Source organism: Schistocerca piceifrons, chromosome 2 (assembly GCF_021461385.2).
Source record: "Schistocerca piceifrons isolate TAMUIC-IGC-003096 chromosome 2, iqSchPice1.1, whole genome shotgun sequence".
Taxonomy (NCBI): Eukaryota; Metazoa; Arthropoda; class Insecta; order Orthoptera; family Acrididae; genus Schistocerca; species Schistocerca piceifrons.
Genome location: NC_060139.1, coordinates 384,078,873 through 384,101,551, shown reverse-complemented (window position 1 = coordinate 384,101,551; position 22,679 = coordinate 384,078,873). Strand labels below are relative to the sequence as shown.

At 40.1% G+C, this 22,679-nt stretch overlaps 1 pseudogene; it reads left to right on the top strand.

The window, feature by feature from the left end:
- The window catches only part of LOC124777776, a 273,797-nt pseudogene that overhangs the window by 186,931 nt on the left and 64,187 nt on the right, over nucleotides 1–22,679 (top strand).

Genomic DNA, 22,679 nt, shown 5'->3' with positions numbered 1-22,679 from the left:
TTGTTGTGTTACTCGGGGATGAAGAGGCTTGCACAGGGTAGAGTAGCATGGAGAGCTGCATCAAACCAGTCTCTGGACTGAAGACCACAACAAGGTATGGGCTTGCAGTTGTAAAGCAACTATGGAACTATACAAGACAATGTTGGTTCTGATTGACGCACTTTCCACTCTGGCACCGAATAGCAGCATTTAGTGGTACAAATAAATTGTTCCTTTAACCTATACCAACACAGCCAAAATTGATCTCACCTTTTTTCGGAAGTGCGTCTGATGATTCAAATAGCTTGAAGTAGCCAAATAATGCTCATGGGAAGAAAGACCCAATGAAGCAAGCTATACGTACTGAGGAAGGAATAGAAAACATTTAATGTTGGAAGAAGGATGAGGAAGGAAATTGGTTATATCATTAAGGAAATCGGGTAAGCCATTTTCATAGAAAATATTATGACATTTAACTTAGGTAATTTCAGGAAACCTAAGGTCAGACGGAGATTAGAACTGCTGAGTTCAGTTGCTTACAATGTGCTGTGTGGGAGAAATTAGCAGGCACCTCAGACAGTCGTATTTTTCTTTGCATGAAGCTGGTGACCAACTGGTTGCTTAGGAGTTACTACGATTCCTGCAGCGGCACCTGAAACAAAGTTCACAAGAAGAGAAGCTTTGCATACCACACAGGACAGCTGGAACCGTTCCCCTTATTCAGTGTGTGGATCTGCTGAATACTTGATATAATACAGCTGTCAGACGAGCATGAAGCAGTTAGCTTAAATCGTGTTTGGAACCGAATATGTTGCATTAAGGATGGAGAACAATGCTCGAATATCAACTTTTTGGCTATAAATAACCACTATTTTGTTTAATGATGTATTGTTGTTTATTCTATTCTTCAGGGAGGAGTAGTTGGGTGGTCTGTAATGTCGCTCTAAGATTTTTAGTGGCTTATGGAACCCATAAGCTTTCGGAAAAGCTTCATCCACACAATTCCGAAGACGGCAAGAGCTGACAAGTGCGAGAATTATCGCACAATCAGCTTAACAGCTCCTGCATTGAAGCTGCTTACAAGAATAATATACAGAAGAATGGGAAAGAAAATTGAGAATGCGCTAGGTGACGATCAGTTTGGCTTTAGGAAAAGTAAAGGGACGAGAGAGGCAATTCTGACGTTACGGCTAATAATGGAAGCAAGGCTGAAGAAAAATCAAGACACTTCCACAGGATTTGTCTACCTGGAAAAAGTGTTCGACAATATAAAATGGTGCAAGCTGTTCGAGATTCTGAAAAAAGTAGGGGTAAGCTATAGGGAGAGACGGGTCATATACAATATGTACAACAACCAAGAGGGAATAATAAGAGTGGACGATCAAGAACGAAGTGCTCGTATTAAGAAGGGTGTAAGACAAGGCTGTAGCCTTTCGCCCCTACTCTTCAAGCTGTACATCGAGGAAGCAATGATGGAAATAAAAGAAAGGTTCAGGAGTAGAATTAAAATACAAGGTGAAAGGATATCAATGATACGATTCGCTGATGACATTGCTATCCTGAGTGAAAGTGAAGAAGAATTAAATGATCTGCTGAACGGAATGAACAGTCTAATGAGTACACAGTATGGTCTGAGAGTAAATCGGAGAAAGACGAAGGTAATGAGAAGTAGTAGAAATGAGAACAGCGAGAAACTTAACATCAGGATTGATGGTCACGAAGTCAATGAAGTTAAGGAATTCTGCTACCTAGGCAGTAAAATAACCAATGATGGACGGAGCAAGGAGGACATCAAAAGCAGACTTGCTATGGCAAAAAAGGCATTTCTGGCCAAGAGAAGTCTACTAATATCAAATACCGGCCTTAATTTGAGGAAGAAATTTCTGAGGATGTACGTCTGGAGTACAGCATTGTATGGTAGTGAAACATGGACTGTGGGAAAACCGGAACAGAAGAGAATCGGAGAATTTGAGATGTGGTGCTATAGACGAATGTTGAAAATTAGGTGGACTGATAAAGTAAGGAATGAGGAGGTTCTACGCAGAATCGGAGAGGAAAGGAATATGTGGAAAACACTGATAAGGAGAAGGGACAGGATGATAGGACATCTGCTAAAACATGAGGGAATGACTTCCATGGTACTAGAGGGAGCTGTAGAGGGCAAAAACTGTAGAGGAGGACAGAGATTGGAATACGTCAAGCAAATAATTGAGGATGTAGGTTGCAAGTGCTACTCTGAGATGAAGAGGTTAGCGCATGAAAGGAATTTGTGGCGGGCTGCATCAAACCAGTCAGTAGACTGAAGACAGAAAAATGGAACCCATGGTGTAAGTCACAGCTGTTAAGACAAGGGATATGGATATGGGGATTCGAAATTATGCATCAGTTGCCTAATTAAGTGGACATGCATTACGCAATTTGAAATGGAGAGTTATTGTTGTGTGTCCATCACAGCAAACATTTTAACCATCTTAAAAGTTCAAACCATTTATTTTAGATAACTCACTCACTCACTCACTCACTCACCTCTTCTCCTGATCCATGGTGGCAAATAAAGGAACCTACGGTTCTGAAGGTGCATGTTTCCCCAACCCTCTTTGTTGCTCTGTGGTGCAGCTGTTACTGCTAACTGCATTGTTCAAACATACTTCAGTAATTTTCTCTGGAATACTATCTGCTTCAGTTTTCATACTCATGAAGAGCATTAGGTTGAAACTATTTTATTGAGTTGTTATTGTGTAATGAAATTCCAGAAATTTTGCAGAGCATAAAGTGATTTATTTCTGTATTTTGTATTCATTGTAAACTGACACACAACTTCCTGTGATGTTCAGTGGGACTTGGTACTTCCTTCTAAAAAGATCACTTTCCTTGTTCCAGAATGCAGCTGAAGTAATAAAATGGATGCCGGTACGAAACATGAGAAGCCTCCTAACCCACGAGCATCAGCTAATCCACTTTCAGCCTTAACATATTGGTAAGTATTGTAGCCAGCTAGATCAGCCACTTTTACCATGTACAGCTATAAGGTGCATGAACAAGTCTGTTGTTGTTTGGTACAATTCTGACACAAACATTTAAAACTGGGAAAAGAAGGCAGCATAATTATATAAAACACAAGACTGAAAAATTTACATGAGAATCATTACTTAACATAGTAACTGCATTGATGTACATATAAAGTGATAGCTGAAAATTTCTGCCAGGGAATAAGGATTTGCTGCATGCAGCAAATAGTTGCCTTATCATTAGGTCATCCAAGCATGCCATCTGACCCAATCCAGATATCTGTGTCACTTAATTTACTCCTGTGTATGGAGCACTTATGTACAAAGGTTCTTTGGTCACAGGAATAAAACATATGGTTGGGTACGTATCAGCCTTGATGGGTAACTTTCTTTCTATTCAGCATATGGGTGACAACATTGACACTGAAAATTTGTACTCAAATTTTCAAAATTTTCAGTTGTTGTCAGATGGATATCAAGATACTGTTAATAATTTAAAACACACAATATCAATAGTTACCCAAAGATGTAGACAACTTTCAGAACTAAATAGGCCTACTGTTTTCGACTTCATGCTAATGGTATTATATTATGAATCACTTTCTTTGCAGGTGGATACTTGATACATTCAAGAAAGGCTACAAAAGAGATCTGGAAATAGAAGATTTATTTGTTCCTCTTAAGGAGCACAGATCTGATCTCCTTGGAGATAGGATTGAAAGGTATACAGTGGAATGTGACCCATCATGAACCAAATACTCTCAAATTTATATCAGTATAAATCTTAATCTTAAAACTTCCAGGATATGGGAGGATGAGCTGAAAAGAGCCAAACAAGCAAATAGATGTCCAAGTTTAACACGTGTGCTTTGTAGATGCTTTGGTCTGAAGATAATGGCTTATGGCTTGGTCCTTGCAGCAACTGAATTATTTTTAAGGTAAAGTATTTGGAAAATCTCTTTAAATAAACAAGATATTAAAAACAATTTTTTTTGGGGGGGGGGGGGGGGGGGAGGAGGAAGGAGAGTTAATACGTTAGTGTGAGAAGCTGATACTGCTTAAGAACGGCACATCAAAAGACATTCTACTGTAGATAGGTTTCTTATAACTACAGACGTGTAAATTCAAGCACAACAAGAAAGTCTTTTTAGCATTTCATAGGGTTACTTTACTAGCTTTTATATACTTTCTTTCAATGTATGTTTTATCATCAGATAAATTAGTATGCAATTTTAATCTATAAGTTGGTCCCAACATGTTATCCATATTATGTGTTCTCTCTCTTTCTGTCTGTACTAGATATTAGTAATTAGATCAAATGCCACGCACATCCTCCTACTCACTCGTACAGAGAGAGCTACAGAAAATTTTCTCACGTTAACAGTTTTAGCTATTAAATTTTGCAGAAATTCTCCTGTATGCATTGTGGGACTATCACTTCTGTGAAATTTGGAAGGAAGGAGTAAATCTGTGAGTGACGGAAGGTCACTAGTCGTGCCTGGAGAGCTCAGTTCAAAGAAAAATTGATTGCAAATGTCTGGTTTATTGTTTTCTGTCATGACATAGATAATTACTTCATGCATTGTATGGATTCTATAATGTTTTGTCACCTCTTTTTATTTATTGACAGTCTGAAGATTGTCATTGGCTGGTTGTAACTGGTTACTGTATTGGGAAATACTCGTGTGATATTGTCATATATGTAGAACAGAAGATTCTAAAATGTTAACGCCGTGACAGTTATAAAGTTAGCATGTGATTTTTGTGTGTGTGTCCATTGAACTAGGTGAGTGTCACTTAAGATACTTTGATGTAAAACCACCACAAGCTGCTAAAAACTTTTATTATGCTGCAAATAGTTTCAACATTTAATTTTAATTTATATACTTTAAAATTGTAGACATGTGATATGACATATTTTTTTTAAAAATCTGCCCTATGATGGATTTACTGCTGAAACAATAAAAAATTTTAGCAGCTTGTAGTGGTTTTACATCAAAATGTCATTTATAAAATCTGTGCAGCATGATTTGAGGAAATGGCACATTCAGGAAATTTTTCTGCAATGAATATTTTTGGTGGTTCATGGTGTGGGTTCCTGTAGTCATGTCCTAGTTCATGAACCACGGGCAACGTATGAGTGGCCAAGTAAGTGGTCCCCGACAGTCGGGATACCAGTTACTTTGGAATAAGGCTTGGCATCTCGGACATATTCTGAGTCGTGGTCACCTTTGTGCTCATACGGCAAAGACTACCATATCCACCGGTTAGTCGCTCAGCCGTTAGGGGTAAAACCCAATGGGACTCGGGGCAAGTAAGGCTAGCAACCTGCTCCCCTGGTACTTTAAATATGATGCTGGCAACAATCAGAGCAAACTGACTCGGACCTTTGGAGGTGACGGAGTCCCACCTCTAACTGACAAACCAGGGACTCCTAAGATACGACTTGGCAAACAAATGGTAATGAGATGGGGAGCTATTAATATCAATGGGGGCTACTCTGGGAAGAAGGTAGAGCTGGCAGAGGCTGCAAGTAAGATGGGGCTGGACGTTTTAGCTGTTAGTGACATTCGGGTAAGGGGTGAGAAAGAAGAGGAAGTGGGAGAATACAAGGTCTACCTGTCAGGAGTCAAAGCAGGAATAGCACAATGGGGTGTAGGGCTTTACATCAGGAAAGAAATGGAACCCAGCGTAGTTGCAATAAGGTATGTAAACAAATGACTGATGTGGATAGATTTGACAGGTCTAGCAAGAAAATTAGGATTGTCAGTATATTTGCATTGTGAAGGGACAGATCAAGATAAGATGGATAGTTTTTATGACATGCTCAGTGATGTAGTTCTTAGAGTAAAGGACAAGGACAGTGTTCTGCTCATGGGTGATTTTAATGCCAGGATTGGAAATCGAGCAGAAGGGTATGAAAAGGTTATGGGTAAATTTGGAGAGGATATGGAGGCCAATAGGAATGGGAAACAACTCTTGGATTTCTGTGCCAGTATGGGCTTAGTAATCACAAACTCCTTTTTCAAACATAAGAACATTCACCGGTATACTTGGGAAGGCAGGGGAACCAGATCTGTCATTGACTATAAAATAACAGATCAGGAATTCAGGATGGCTGTTAGGGACACACGTGTATTCAGGGGATTCTTTGATGACACTGATCATTATTTAATCTGCAGTGAAATTGGGATTGTGAGGCCGAAAGTGCAGGAGGTCAGGTCCATATGTAGGAGGATAAGAGTGGAGAAACTTCAGGATAAGGAAATCAGGCACAAGGACATAACAGCGATCTCAGAAAGGTACCATTTAGTTGAATGTAGTCAATTAGTCATTGGAAAAGGAATGGACAAGGTACAGGGACACAGTACTAGAAGTGGCTAAAGAATGTTTTGGAACAGTAGTGTGTAAAAGTAGGATGAAGCAAACAGTTTGGTGGAATGACACAGTCAAGGCAGCCTGTAAAAGGAAAAAGAAGGCGTATCAAAAATGGCTGCATACTAGAACTCAGGTAGACAGAGAATGTTATGTTGAAGAAAGAAACAAAGCCAAACAGATAATTGCAGCATCCAAGAAGAAATCTAGGGAAGACTTTGGAAACAGTTGGAGACTTTGGGTCAAGCTGCTGGAAAACCATTCTGGAGTGTAATTAGCAATCTTCGTAAGGGAGGTAAGAAGGAAATGACAAGTATTTTGGACAGGTCAGGAAAACTGCTGGTGAATCCTGTGGATGCCTTGGGCAGATGGAGGGAATATTTTGAAGAGTTGCTCAATGTAGGTGAAAATACGATCAGTAATGTTTCAGATTTTGAGGTAGAATGGGATAGTAATGATGATGGAAATAGGATCACATTTGAGGAAGTGGAGAAAATGGTCAATAGATTGCAGTGCAATAAAGCAGCTGGGGTGGATGAAATTAAGTCGGAACTCATCAAATACAGTGGAATGTCAGGTCTTAAATGGCTACACAGGATAATTGAAATGGCCTGGGAGTCAGGACGGGTTCCATCAGACTGGGCAAAAGCAGTAATCACACCAATCTTTAAGCTGGAAACAGAAAAGTTTGTAACAACTACAGAGGTATCTCTTTAATCAGCACTGTGGGTAAAATATTCTCAGGTATTGTTGAAAGGAAAGTGCGAGTATTAGTTGAGGACCAATTGGATGAAAATCAGTGTGGGTTTAGGCCTCTTAGAGGGTGTCAGGACCAGATATTTAGCTTACGGCAAATAATGAAGTGTTATGAGTGGAACAGGGAATTGTATATATGCTTTATAGATCTAGAAAAGGAATATGACCAGGTTCCTAGGAGGAAGTTATTGCCTGTTCTACGAGTTTATGGAATAGGAGGCAAACTTTTGCAAGCAATTAAAGGTCTTTAGATAGATAGTCAGGCAGCAGTTAGAGTTGACGTTAAATTGAGTTCATGGTTCAGAGTAATTTCAGGGATAAGACAAGGCTGCAACCTGTCTTCACTGTTGTTCATATTGTTTATGGATCATATGTTGAAAACAATAGACTGGCTGGGTGAGATTAAGGTATGTAAACACAAAATAAGCAGTCTTGCCTTTGCGGATGACTTAGTTGTGATGGGAGATTCGATTGAAAGTTTGCTAAGTAATATTTCAGAGCTAGATCAGAAATGTAAGGACTATGGTATGAAGATAAGCATCTCCAAAACGAAAGTAATGTCAGTGGGAAAGAAATATAAACGGATTGAGTGCCAAATAGGAGGAACGAAGTTAGAACAGGTGGACGGTTTCAAGTACAGGGTTATTACAAATGATTGAAGCGATTTCGCAGCTCTACAATAACTTTATTATTTGAGATATTTTCACAATGCTTTGGACACACATACAAAAACTCAAAAAGTTTTTTTAGGCATTTACAAATGTTCGATATGTGCCCCTTTAATGATTCGGCAGACATCAAGCCGATAATCAAGTTCCTCCCACACTCAGCGCAGCATGTTCCCATCAATGAGTTCGAAAGCATCGTTGATGCGAGCTCGCAGTTCTGGCACGTTTCTTGGTAGAGGAGGTTCAAACACTGAATCTTTCACATAACCCCACAGAAAGAAATCGCATGAGGTTAAGTCGGGAGAGCGTGGAGGCCATGACATAAATTGCTGATCATGATCTCCACCACGACCGATCCATCGGTTTTCCAATCTCCTGTTTAAGAAATGCCGAACATCATGATGGAAGTGCGGTGGAGCACCATCCTGTTGAAAGATGAAGTCGGTGCTGTCGGTCTCCAGTTGTGGCATGAGCCAATTTTCCAGCATGTCCAGATACACGTGTCCTGTAACGTTTTTTACGCAGCAGAAAAAGGGGCCGTAAACTTTAAACCGTGAGATTGCACAAAACACGTTAACTTTTGGTGAATTGCGAATTTGCTGCACGAATGCGTGAGGATTCTCTACTGCCCAGATTCGCACATTGTGTCTGTTCACTTCACCATTAAGAAAAAATGTTGCTTCATCACTGAAAACAAGTTTCGCACTGAACGCATCCTCTTCCATGAGCTGTTGCAACCGCGCCGAAAATTCAAAGCGTTTGACTTTGTCATCGGGTGTCATGGCTTCTAGCAATTGTAAATGGTAAGGCTTCTGCTTTAGCCTTTTCCGTAAGATTTTCCAAACCGTCGGCTGTGGTACGTTTAGCTCCCTGCTTGCTTTATTCGTCGACTTCCGCGGGCTACGCGTGAAACTTGCCCGCACGCGTTCAACCGTTTCTTCACTCACTGCAGGCCCCTTACAGAGGCATCCAAAAGCTTTAAACTGCGCATACGATCGCCGAATGGCGTTAGCAGTTGGTGAATCTTTGTTGAACTTCGTCCTGAAGTGTCGTTGCACTGTTATGACTGACTGATGTGGGTGCATTTCAAGCACGACATACGCTTTCTCGGCTCCTGTCGTGATTTTGTCTCACTGCGCTCTCGAGCGCTCTAGTGGCAGAAACCCGAAGTGCAGCTTCAGCCGAACAAAACTTCATGAGTTTCTCTACGTATCTGTAGTGTGTCGTGACCATATGTCAATGAATGGAGCTACAATGAATTTATGAAATCGCTTCAATCATTTGTAATAGCCCTGTACTTAGGATGCATATTCTCACAGGATGGCAACATAGTGAAAGAACTGGAAGCGAGGTGTAGCAAAGCTAATGCAGTGGGCGCTCAGCTATGATCTACTCTCTTCTGCAAGAAGGAAGTCAGTACCAAGACTAAGTTATCTGGCACCGTTCAATCTTTCGACCAACTTTGTGGTATGGGAGCAAAAGTTGGGTGGATTCAGGTTACCTTATCAACAAGGTTAAGGTTACGGATATGAAAGTAGCTAGGATGATTGCAGGTACTAGTAGATGGGAACAATGGCAGCAGGGTGTCCACAATGAGGAAATCAAAGAAAAATTGGGAATGAACTGTATAGATGTAGCAGTCAGGGCGAACAGGCTTAGATGGTGGGGTCATGTTACACGCATGGGAGAAGTGAGGTTACCCAAGAGACTCATGGGTTCAGCAGTAGAGGGTAGGAGGAGTCGGGGCAGACCAAGGAGAAGGTACCTGGATTCGGTTAAGAATGATTTTGAAGTAATAGGTTTAACATCAGAAGAGGCACCAATGTTAGCACTGAATAGGGGATCATGGAGGAATTTTATAAGGGGGCTATGCTCCAGACTGAACGCTGAAAGGCATAATCAGTCGTAGATGAAGACGGTGAAGACGGTGAAGACGGTGAAGACGGTGAAGACGGTGAAGACGGTGAAGACGGTGAAGACGGTGAAGACGGTGAAGACGGTGAAGACGGTGAAGACGGTGAAGACGGTGAAGACGGTGAAGACGGTGAAGACGGTGAAGACGGTGAAGACGGTGAAGACGGTGAAGACGGTGAAGACGGTGAAGACGGTGAAGACGGTGAAGACGGTGAAGACGGTGAAGACGGTGAAGACGGTGAAGACGGTGACAGCAAACTTCAGTAGATGTATGCATTGTATTTACAGATGGTTAATGGCATCTTACGTTCTTAAAAATGTGATTTGGAGAATAAAGTAGGAAACATTACTAATGAGTCAAATGTACTGACTTGTACACAATGTACAAAGTGCTAGAAGGGTGTAATTTATAATTCAGTGTGGTTGGTGGTATTGTAGAACGATCTGAAAACTTTCAAATGTTATCTTTCTTTGAGACAAAGTAATTTTATTACTTTGTTTCATCAGTAGGAAACATGGCTTTGTGATAATTTCATAGGAATGACATTATTAAAAAATCTGCTTGGAGGGCAATTTCTTTGAAACAGAAAGAGTTTGATATAGTTTTTCAGTCACGTAGTAATAAAACTGCCTACATTCTTACCCAACATAAGACGTTTTATTGAATTAACTTCATATTAAACAGAATGTGCCACATGCTTATAAAACATAATGAGGACACATCAGGAGTGAAAGTAGCCTCAGGCATACCCCACAGAAATGTTCACAATATATTTTAATGATATAGTGAATAACATTTTTAGCTTTGTGAAGCTGTTTGACATTTGCACACGATGCACTTCTATATATCTACGTGGAGCTCATCATTTGAAATTTGTTATGAAATTAAATGGAGGGAGACTAATAGATCAGTGATTCATGCAAAGACTACCAGCGGACACTCAACATAAACAAATACTGTAGATTGGCAGAACAGTAAGTGTTATAGCATGAAAAACTAGTGTGATATTCATCAAATGTAGTGAAGATACTAATTATATAAGGGATATTAATGATAAAACTTTCATTCCATTTGAAACTTATATCCATTATTATCTGTATGAGGTGTTGCCCCAACACAGATGAATAAAATCTTTTATTTCTTGTGGCATGGCAACAAACAACAAACAACCTCCAGATGTTACTTTTAGGAATTTTTCCACATCTGAAATACATGCTGCATAAGTTCTTGAAGGTTGCTAGCCACCACAAATTATTCTCCTACAACATCCTCTTCACCTCAGAGTAGCACTTGCATCCTAAGTACTTAGTTATTTGCTGAATGTATTCCAGACTCTGCGTTCCCTTACTGCATCGTGTCCCTACTTTTTTTCAGTGTTTTCCATACATTCCTTTCCTCACCATTCTGCGGAGAACCTCCTCTTTCTTTACCTTACAAGTCCACCTAATTTTCAACATTCATCTGTAGCACCACTTGCAAAAGCTTCAATTCTCTTCTGTGCTGTCTTTCCCACGGTCCATGTTTCACTACCATACAATGTTGTGCTCCAAATGTACATACTTCGTTTGCTAACAGTAAACTTCTCTTGGCTAGGAATGCCCGTTTTTGCCAGTGCTACTCTGCATTTTATGTCCTTCATGCCCCATCCATCATGGTTTAGGGTAGCAGAATTCTTTAACTATGTCTACATTATGATCACCAGTTTTGATAAGTTTCTCGCTGTTCTCATTTTGTTGCATCTCATTACCTCAGTCTCTTTCCATTTTACTCACTGTCAATATTCTGTGCTCAGGCTATTCATTTGATTCAAAGAATTATGCAGATATTCTTAACTTGCAGTATAGCAAGATCATCAGTGAATCCTATCATTGGTATCTTTTCAGTCTCAATTTTATTCCTACTCTCGAACATTTCTTTTATTTCTGTCATTGTTTCTTCATGGTATACACTGAACAGTAGAGATGCAAGACTGCATCCCATCTTTAACCCTTTTAATCTGAGCACTTCGTTCTTGGTCATTCAGTTGCATTGTTCCCTCTCGGTTCTTGTACATACTGTATATTACCTTTCTTTCCCTATAGCTTACTCCTTTTTTTCTCATAATTTCGAACATCTTGAACAATATCACTTTGTCAAACGTTTTTCTGGCTTTGATAGATCCTGTGTGCAATGTCCTAAGTGCCTCTGTGGGCCTATACCTGTCCTAAAGCCTACTGACCATCTCTTTACAAATCCAAAATTTTCCTTTCCATTGTTCTGTGTATTACTCTCATCAACAGCTTGGATGCATGAGCTGTTAAGCTGATTGTGAGACAGTTCTCACACTTACCAGCCCTTTGTATCTTCCAAATTGTGTGGTTGATATTTTTCCGAAAGGATGATTGTACATCACTTGTCTTGAATATTCTGCACACCAACTTGAACAGTTGATAGGTTGCCACTTGCCCCACTGATTTTAGAAATTATGATGGTATGTCATCTATAGCTTCTACCCAATTGGATCTCAGATCTTCCAGGTTCTGTCTCTGATATCTTCCATATCAACTCCAGTTTCTTCTTCTATCAAATTGTGTGACAAATTCTCACCCTCATAGAGGCCTTTCATGTACCTTTTCCACCTATCCATTCTCCCTTTTGTGTTTAATAGTGGATTCCCATTGCACTGTTAGTATTACCAATTTGCTTTCAATTTCACTGAAGGTTGTTTTGACTTTTCTATATGCCGAATCAGTCCATCCAATAATTTCTTTTTTTGATATTTTTCACATTTTTCTTGCAGCCATTTAGACTTAGCAAACTTCAAATATGTCACATCACTCCTCAGTACTTACATACTCCATTTCCTTCCAAACTGATTCTTCCAGTTGATTCTCTCAAACTTCAGTCTACTCTTCATCACTACTGAATTGTGGTGTAAGTCTATCTGATTCTGGGCACACATTACAATCCACTGTCTGATTTTGAAATCTCTGTTTGACCATAATGTAATCCAGCTGGGGTCTTCCTTTGTCTCCAGATCTTTTCTATGTATATCTCGTCCTCTTGTGATTTTTGAATGGAGTATTCCTTATTGCAGAACTGTCTATTTTCTCTTCACTCATTCGTACCACCAAACCCATTTTTACTTGTAACCATTTTTTCTATTGTTTTCCCACAACCCTGTTCCAACCCCCCCCCCCCCCCCACACACACACACACATTGGATTTTCTTGTACCTTAACATTTTGGATCACCCTTTCAGTACCCTCATACACTTTCTCTCTTTACAACTTCTCCTTGACCCTAGACCACTGTTAAATACTACATTGGTGACAAATCGGGGGACTGACCAGGCCAGTGAAGGGTTCTGTACATTCTCAGAGGCGTTTGTGGTGTAAACTATAGTATGGAATCTTGCATTGTTTTAATACAACATTTACTACCCTGATCATGAAGGGTATGAAAACCAGGTTTACTTCTTACTAAATACTGGCAAGTATTCAGACTCCTTTCAGCAATTACCAGATCAGTCCTGTTGTATGTTACTGCACCCCACGTTGTGACTCCAGGAATTAGAGAGCTGTAGGTCTCAAGAATCGCTGCTTCCTGTGACCTTTCATCAGATCCTCTGTGGATACATCTGTGTCAATATGACTAGCACAGACAGAAGTCGCACTTATTCCTGAACCCTACAAAATGCTACTCAGTCCCAGCTTACTCTGGTTCTACCCTATGCAAGTCTTTAGTGTTTGTGGTTTGGTGCCAGCAGTAGAACAGTACATGGCAACTCTAGATCTCAAATTGGCTTCCAATAATCTGTTATTGACAGTTCATGGTGTACCCTCTCTATAAGGTCTGCTTGGATTTCAGGTGTTGCCATCTGTCTATAAGGCAGAGTCAGTTGGAGTATCCTCCAATCCTCATGTGGTGAGTTTTATTGGAAGAACTCATGCCTACTCTTCTTGGCTCACTGTTGTCCTGGATCTATCTCATTACCACTCATTTTTCAGTCATTGCACTGCAGCCAACTCTCTCTGTGATCTGTCTGTATAACACTCATATGTCCCTTATGCTGATAGTTAAACAACTCTCTCAAAGTCTGGAAGATGGCAATAAGCTGCACATGTACATCCTCTGTCCATAGTGTGTTGGATCCTTATTTGAAAAGTTTCAAAAGTTACAGTAACATAACTCACACTCAGTAGACACTGTGTACTCATATCAGTCGTCATCTGTAAAAACAGCTTCTTGCTGTATTACAAATAAGGTTGCATAAGGGTGACAATTTACTCAGCATATCTCACAGGCATATAAATTGTATGTTTATTACTGTTTGGCCAAAGTATTCATGGTGTAGCACTTTCCTTTTCCATCAGTGTATACTGTGATGTAGAGCATTTCATGTTGTATGTAATTGATGTCTCGGGTGATTTTTGGGAGTATATACCCCATTGGCAGGTACCAATCACTGCATGACTCATTGCTCAGGTGGTGAGGTTGGTGGAATATTAGCTTTAATCAAAAAGACTCTAAGAATTACGAGCAGCCTTAAGCAGAAGTCCAACAAAGTTATTTTTGGACAGAAGTCCAAGCAAATTGTGCCATATTGCATTTCAGGCTTATGTGATAAGGACTATACTATCAATGAAAACACCCTATAATGTTTTCATAGACAGGTTGGGGGCATATACTATTGAATTGTCCTTCATGAAATAACAATACTGAAAGAGCAACAGGCTGGATCATCATGTTGTAATAAGGACCTACCTTTGGAGGTATGTTTCTAGTGCAGTGCCAGACACAGTGCCTGCATCATTTGTGAACCACCCTATAAGTCTGTCAATGGATGAAAGGATTGTATATCTTTTGGCTATGCTGTAAATTATGTGTAAAAATCGTTAACCACTTACAAATACATCTTTGCAGGAATTTTAGGTGGAAGAATCACACTAAGTGCATCATAGGGAAGGCAGATTCTTCTAAAAGATGTATCTGAATAATAGAAGGTTGTGCAGGTCACTCCTCTAATTTGACATTTTTTGGTGTGGAGCCATCACCTAGAAACTTTTATGGAATCAGAGAAAATTCTAAGTAAAATCACTGAGTGGGTCAAAGGCTTTTGTCCAGTTACCAATTGAGCAATCTGCTGCACCAATAAAACATAGCAAGAGGAAAACCAAAGTTTCAGACTTCACAGTTAAGAAATTGTTCACACAGGAAGATCACAAAAACATACTATTGTTCCACCATTGCACATATACCTGTGTGGACAACACTGTAATAGGCATCTCTGTCATAGAGAAGCAACTGAAAAAGTTGAGAACAAATCAGTCACTAACTCCAGGTGGCATCCCAATTGAGAAGAAATCAGTCACAAACTCCAGGTGGCATCCCAATTTAGTTTTTTAAAGAGTACTCTATGGCATTGGGTTCTTAAATGCGTTGCATTAATTGTGAATCACCCAGCTCAGCGTCAGAAGGACTTGGAAAAAAGTGTAGGTAACTCCTGTGTATAAAAAGGGTAAAAGAACATACTTGCAAAATTACAGGTCATTATCCTTAATGTAGGTTTGCTGCAGAATTATTGAACATCATCTCAGTTTGAATATAATAATTTCCTCAGGTGTACAATCTTTTGTCCACGAATCGGCATCGCTCGTTTGAAACACAGCTTGCCCTTTTCTTACTTGATATCCTGCAAACCATAGATGAAGGCCAACAGGCAGAATCTGTATTCCTAATTTCTGAAAAGTGTGAGACAGTGTCCCACTGGAGACTGTTAATGAAGGTATGAGTGTACGGAGTAAGTTTCCAGAAATGTGATTGGCTCGAAGACTTCTTAAGTAATAGGACTCAGTGTTGACAGTGATCAGTAAACATACACAAGGATATTGTCAGAAGTTCCCCAGGGAAGTGTGATAGAATTGCTATTATTTTTTTTCTATTTACATAAATCTGACTGACAGGGTGGTCAGCAGTTTATGGTTATTAGCTGCTGATGCTGTGGTGTATGGGAAAATGTTGAAGTTGAGTGACTGTGTAGGATACAAGATGACAGACGAAATTTCTAGTTGGTGTGATCAGTGACACCTAAAAGTGTTAGTAATGTGCTGTTGACACAGTCTGATCAATTAAATATATACATGTAACATGGCAAAGATCTATGAAATGAAATGAGCATGTAAGGCATAGGCAGGGAAGGCAAATGGTAAACTTTGGTTCATTGGGAGAATTTTAGGAAGGTGTGAGTTATCCATAAAGGAGATCATGTTTAGAATGCTAGTACTACTCATTCTTGAGTATTGCTTGAGTGTTTGGGATTATCACCAGCTGGGATTAAGGGAAGACATTGAAGCAGTTCAGAGGCGGGCTGCTAGATTTGTCACTGATAGGTTTGATCAGCAAGCAAGTATTATGGAGGTGCTTTGGGAACTCAAATGAGAATTCCTGAAGGGAAGATGACGATTTGCCCAAGGAACACTGTGGAGATGTTGTAGAGAAATGGCATTTGAAGCTGACTGCAGAAAGAGTCTACTGCTACCAACATACAGTTCGCGTAGGGACCACGAAGATCAGATACAAGAAATTAGAGCTTATATGAAGGCATACAAACAGCTATATGTGAGAATGGAAAAGGAAAGGAAATGACTAACAGTGCTGCCAGGTACCATCCTCCATGCACCATACTGTGCCCTGTGGAGTTTATATGTAGATACAGGTGGAAGAAATTTCCACAATTCATTGTGAGTTCGATCAGTGTGGAGTGAGATACACAACAAAAGAATTGCAGCCATACCTGTACGGCAAACTGACAATATTTATTTGTATACACCATCCAGAGATGGAGCAGCAATGGGGGTGTGGGGGGAGAGGGGGATTGATAATTAAGGTACACTACATATGTAATCCGCCATGCTTTTAGAATACTATAGATACAGGCTCACTGTTTACAAAATTGCATGAAGAGTGCTAAGGAACGATTACAGAAATGATAAATAACAACCCAGAGCTAACAACAGTTATGCTGTATAATTTTGGAAAGAAATACAGTGGTTACTTCTATTGCAACATAATGTTTAAAGAAGGATTAGTAACAAATATTGTAACAGTGTGCATGAGCGCGTGCACACACACACACGTGTGTGTGTGTGTGTGTGTGTGTGTGTGTGTGTGTGTGTGTGTGTGTGTGTGTGTGTGTGTGTTTTTATAATTTGTGTTAATTTTAGTATCAATTGGTGCTGCGTTTTCAACCTCAATCCTGTTTCCTGTGCAGACTCCAACAACCTGTCTTCCTGGGTTATCTGATAAGATACTTCACTTCACACAGCCAGAAGGAAATTCTGCAGGAAAAGTAAATAGTATTGATGTTTGTTTGGTTTGTACATTGACACTCTTTGAGAGAATTCTAATAAATCAAATCATGTACATGACAATGAAAAGAAGAATGTAGTACTGAGAAATTTTTGAACCTCACAGGTACTAATTTACTCAGATGTAGCCAGTTTAATTGCATGATGGCTGTTTCTAGAGCTTAACTTTAAACCCCTAGTGAAGAATGTAACTAAATTTTATGTTGTTGACCTTTCCTTTTTTTCCAGAGCACACGTTGGAAATGAAAGTATTATGCTTCAAAAATACCCTTTTGTTATATTCTCCTTAAGTTTTTGTAACTTAGTTGGATCTGGGCAGCATGAATATTAATGTGTTCAGATTCTTTATGTATGTGTAACCTTATAGTGCGATAGTGAGAAATGTTTTACCTGAATGGGCTGTCTAACTGAAATACAACTGACTTCAGAAGTACAGTGCAGCGAATATTGAAGAAGTAATCTGCTTTGGTCAGCACTTTCCCATTGGTGCATATATATTGAAGCCAATATCATTTTTATATAATTTGATTCATAGTAACTGGCAAAATATTTTTCATTGATAGACTTTTAATACTGCAAGTACATCACTTTTTCCACTTTCCAGCTTCTGGAATAGAATCTCTCTTAATTTTGCAAAACTGAATTACTTAATGTTTTCTCTGGGAAAGTTAGTTGTTCTTATTCCCAAATCTCTTGGTATGAGTCATATTATTGAAATCCAGTGACTCTTTGAGCCAACTTCACAGTGAGGAAAATGTAAGATTTAAAATATTTACATCTTCTTTTCACAGGCTTACACAACCTTTGTTCTTAGGTCGACTGATACGTTTTTTCAATCCTGGAAGTGACATTTCCGAAGAAGAGGCATATGGATATGCAGCTGCTGTTATTTTATGTTCAGCATTCAACATATTTGTTATTCATCCATATATGATGGCTATTCTCCATATGGGCATGAAAATAAGGGTAGCATGCTGTTCACTTATATACAGGAAGGTAAGTAAAATATGAAGTTCCAGATGTTTCTTAACGATTTAGCCTGGTCCGGTTTGAGTACATTTTTCCACACAAGTGACTTTAGATTTGCCACTGCCCCCCCTCCCCTCCCCTCCCCTCCCCATTTTTCTGTTCCCACTCACCCTTGTCAGTTTTGTTTTCACTGCTAAGTGTGATACACACTGTAGACAGATATTTCACTTGGGTGCTCCTCTCAGCATGCCATTCCAAGTAGCCACCACTAAATATGATATGTCCTGCATTGAAATCTTAACCATGGTGTCTCTGATTCCCCTCTCAGCTCACTGCCCCAAGCAGCAGCTTATGTCGCTTGGGGCTTAAACCAACGCTGGATATGGCAGTTAAATTCTCCTTGTGTAAGTATGTATATTTCATTTTATTGTGTTTTTATCTCTTCCTGCTCAAATTTCATATGCAGAGTTATGCTCCTGTTGCTGATGAAAGCACTCGTACCACACAGGATATAAAAATGAAAAGAACATATTTAATAGGCCTTTTATCAAGTTCAATATCCAGATTGTTAACCACTGAACAGTCGGTAGTAGCCGCCTTTCATTGTAAAGACTTCTTTCAGATTAAACATTGGGCAACAGTTGTCTTGTGGGTACTGCTTTATTATTCTACCGACCCCCGACTCAGATCATATAATAGCTGAACGGTTCAAAGAAATTTGAATCTCTTTACAAATAAGTACCCCACTCATACAGTTATAATTGGTGGAGACTTCAATCTACCCTCGATTTGTTGGCTAAAATAAATGTTCAAAGCTGATGGTAGACAGAAAAAATCTTCTGAAATTGCATTGAATGCTTCCTCTGAGAATTACTTTGAACAATTAGATTACGAGCCCATGCAAATTGTAAATGGTTGCGAAAACACGCTTGACTTCTTAGCCATGAATAAGCCTGATCTAATAGAGTGTGTCATGATTGATACAGGGTTTAGTTAACACAAGGTAATTGTAGTGAGGCTCAAAACCATATCAACCAAAACCACTAAAAATAAACTCAAAATATATCTATTTAAAACAGCAGATAAAAATTCTCTTGATGCCTTCTTAAGAGTGAGTCTCCATTCTTTCCAAGCTAATTATGTAAATGTAGACGAGATATGGCTCAAATTCAAAGATACAGTATCGACAGCAATAGATTCATACTGCATAAGTTAATAAGAGACGGGACTGATCCACCATGGTACACACAACACGTCAGAACACTGTTGCAGAAGCAATGAAAGAAAGCGTGCCAAATTCAGAAGAACGCGAAATCCCCAGGACTGGCTAAGTGTCATGGAAGCTCAAAATTTAGTGCAGACATCAAAGCGAGATGCTTTTAATAGTTTCCACAATGAAACAGTGTCTCGAAATATGGTAGAAGACCTGAAGAGATTCTGGTCATATGTAAAGTACACCAGTGGAAGGTCAATACTGTCACTGCGTGATAGTGATAGAAATGTTACCGATGATGGTGCCACTAAAGCGGACTTACTAATCATATAAAACCATTCACGTGACGAAAGGTCTGTTCCTAAAGACTGGAAAATAGCACAGGTCACACAAATATTCAAGAAAGGAAATAGGCGTAACCCATTGAATTACAGACCCACACCACTGACCTGAATTTGCAATAGGATTTTGGAGCATATACTGTACTCTAACGTTCTGCATCACCTTCAAGAAAATGACTTATTGATAGATAACCAACAAGGCTTCAGAAACTATCATTCTTGCGCAACACAGTTAGCTCTTTATTCCCATGAAGTAATGAATGCTGCAGGACAAGGGATCTCAGATCGATACCATGTTTCCAGAAGGCTTTTGAGACCGTTCCTCATAAGCGACTGTTAATCAAATTGTGTGCACTGGAGTATCATCTCAGTTGTGTGATTGGATTCGTGATTTCATCTCTGAGAGGTCACAGGTTGTAGTGATAGACGGTAAATCATCGAGTGGAACAGAAATGATATCTGGTATTCCGCAAGGTAGTGTCATAGGCCCTCTGCTGTTCTTGATTTACATACATAATGTATGTGATAATTTCAGCAGCCCCCTTAGATTGTTTGCAGAGGGCGCTGTAATTTATCATCTAGTAAAATCGTCAGACGATCAATTCCAATTACAAAATGATCTAGAGAGAATTTCTGTATGGTGCAAAAAGTGGCAATTTTCACTAAACAAAGAAAAGTGTGAGGTCATCCACGTGGGTACTAAAAAAAATCTGATAAATTTTGGGTATGGAAATCACTTCTGGAGACGGGCATTCCTGAAACTGATCTGCGTTTGTTATTACGCCGCAAGGTTTTTCAGCTTTGGGAGATGGAATGGCACAATCTCAGTATGCACAACATACTGCGAGCCATTAAGGGGACCACGAATGTGTGGAAGTCCTCGATGAGGGCGCCTCGCAAGGACTCTGTGGTTCTCTGCAGGCTCTGCAATGGCCATGCATGGGCAACCCACCGCTACCTCCTGCATCGTGAAGACCCACCTCAGTGTCGATGTGGTGCCCAGTTGACAGTGGCCCATATTCTTCTCGTTTGTCCTTCTTTGGCTGCCTTGCAACTTCATCTTCGGATGTCGGACTCGTTATCATTGATTTTAGCAGACAACGCCTCATTGGCTGATTTGGTTTTATGTTTTTCCATGAGGGTGGGTTTTATCATTCAGTCTGAGTTTTGGCACCTGTCCTTTGTCATTCCTCCACCCTAGTGCTTTTAGGGTGAAGGTTTTAATGTGTTGCAGGGTGGCTGGCTTTTCCTTTTTAGTTTCATGGTCAGTCAGCCACTGTAATCTGCTTCCTTGTTTTACTCTCTTCTAACTGTTTCTTGCATCTCTCTGTTATTCCTTTTAGTGTTTGTTGCCTTTCCTTCATTCTTGTGGTCTTTCCTTTCTCTCTGTTTTGTGTTATGTCTAATCTATTTTATTCTCACACTTGTGGTGCTGTTTCATTAGGAACAAGGGACCAAAGACCTCATAGTTTGGTCCCTTTCCCTCTCTTTTAAACCAACTAACCATATCTGTACACGTCCATCCGCTCGATACAATTTGAAACAAGACTCGTCCGACCAGGCAACATGTTTCCAGTCAATAACAGTCCAATGCCAGTGTTGACAGTCCCAGACGAGGCATAAAGCTTTGTGTTGTGCAGTCAGCATGGGTACACAAGTGGGCCTTCAGCTCTGGAATCCCATATTGGTTGACAGTCATGGTACATGCTTGAAATAGCTGTATGGGAAAATCACTTCTTCATTGCTACCTCAGAGATGCTGTGTCCAATCACTAGTGTCCTGATTGCAACACCAGGTTCAAACTCGGATCTTGATCAGAGATGCTGTGTCCAATCACTAGTGTCCTGATTGCAACACCAGGTTCAAACTCGGATCTTGATAATCTGCCATTGTAGCAGCAGTAATCAATTAGACAACTGCATCAGACACTTGTTGCCTTGTTTAGGCATTGTGGACTGCAGCCCCGTATTCTGCCTGTTTACCTCTATCTGTAACTAAATACACATGCCTATACCAATTTCTTTGGCAAGCATTTTTCTTGACAGCTGCACAGTTTTCTTGTAGAACTCTTTGAACAAATCATGTTCCAGAAGCTAAATTCAGAACTTCATACACAGTCCAGTCACATTAATGTGACCCCTGCCTGTGCTAGATGGCACTGTGCAATAAACATTCATAGACAGCAGGTGGCAGAAACTAGCAGTGGAGGTTACATAAAGTGTGTCAGGGTATGCAGAAAACAATGCAGTTGTTGTCGTAATGCAGAAACAGAACCATTTATCTTATGTATAAAAGGGCTTGACCATTGTCTTTCAGGCCAAAGGTAGAAGTATATCCAAAATGGCTAAGTTTGTGAACTTACATGTGCCACTGTGGTTAAAGTACACTGTGCATGGCAAAATGGCACATTCTAAACCCGGTGCTGAGGCAACTCTGATGCCCCAGGGGCCATAGATGACGGGGTGATTGACAGCTGCAGAAATCTATATGGATGAATAGATATGCAACTGTTGAGCAACTGACTGGCCAGATCATCCAGGAGGCTCTAAAGTCTCTCCTCAAAGACTGTTAAGTGAACATTACTGCTTTTGTCCACCTGGAGAAAGGCACATTACAGTCAGGGGAATGTTTTCACAGCATTCCCCGATTGATGTCATCATTATGGAAGGCACAATGGGTCAACACAAGTATGCATCCAGCCTCGGTGACCATATTCACCCCTACCTGCAGTTTGATTTTCCTCACCACAATGGCATCTACCAGCAGGAGTGTCACACAGCTCGATGAGCATGCGCATGGTTTGAAGACCACCAAGATGAATTTACCATACTCGTCTGGCCACAAAACTCCCTGTATTAAAACCCAATCAAGAATCTGTGGAACCACCTCACTCAGGCTGTTCGCGCCATGGATGCTCAACCTAGAAACTCGGTGTAGCTGGCCATGGCACTGAAGTTAGCATGGCTCCACATCGCTGGCGGTACCTTCTAGAACCTCATTGACTCTATTCCTACATGTCTTGCAGCAGTCTTCACAGCAAAATATGCTTATTCAGGCTTCTGACAGGTGGTCACATTAATGTGACTGAACACTGTAATCAGATAGC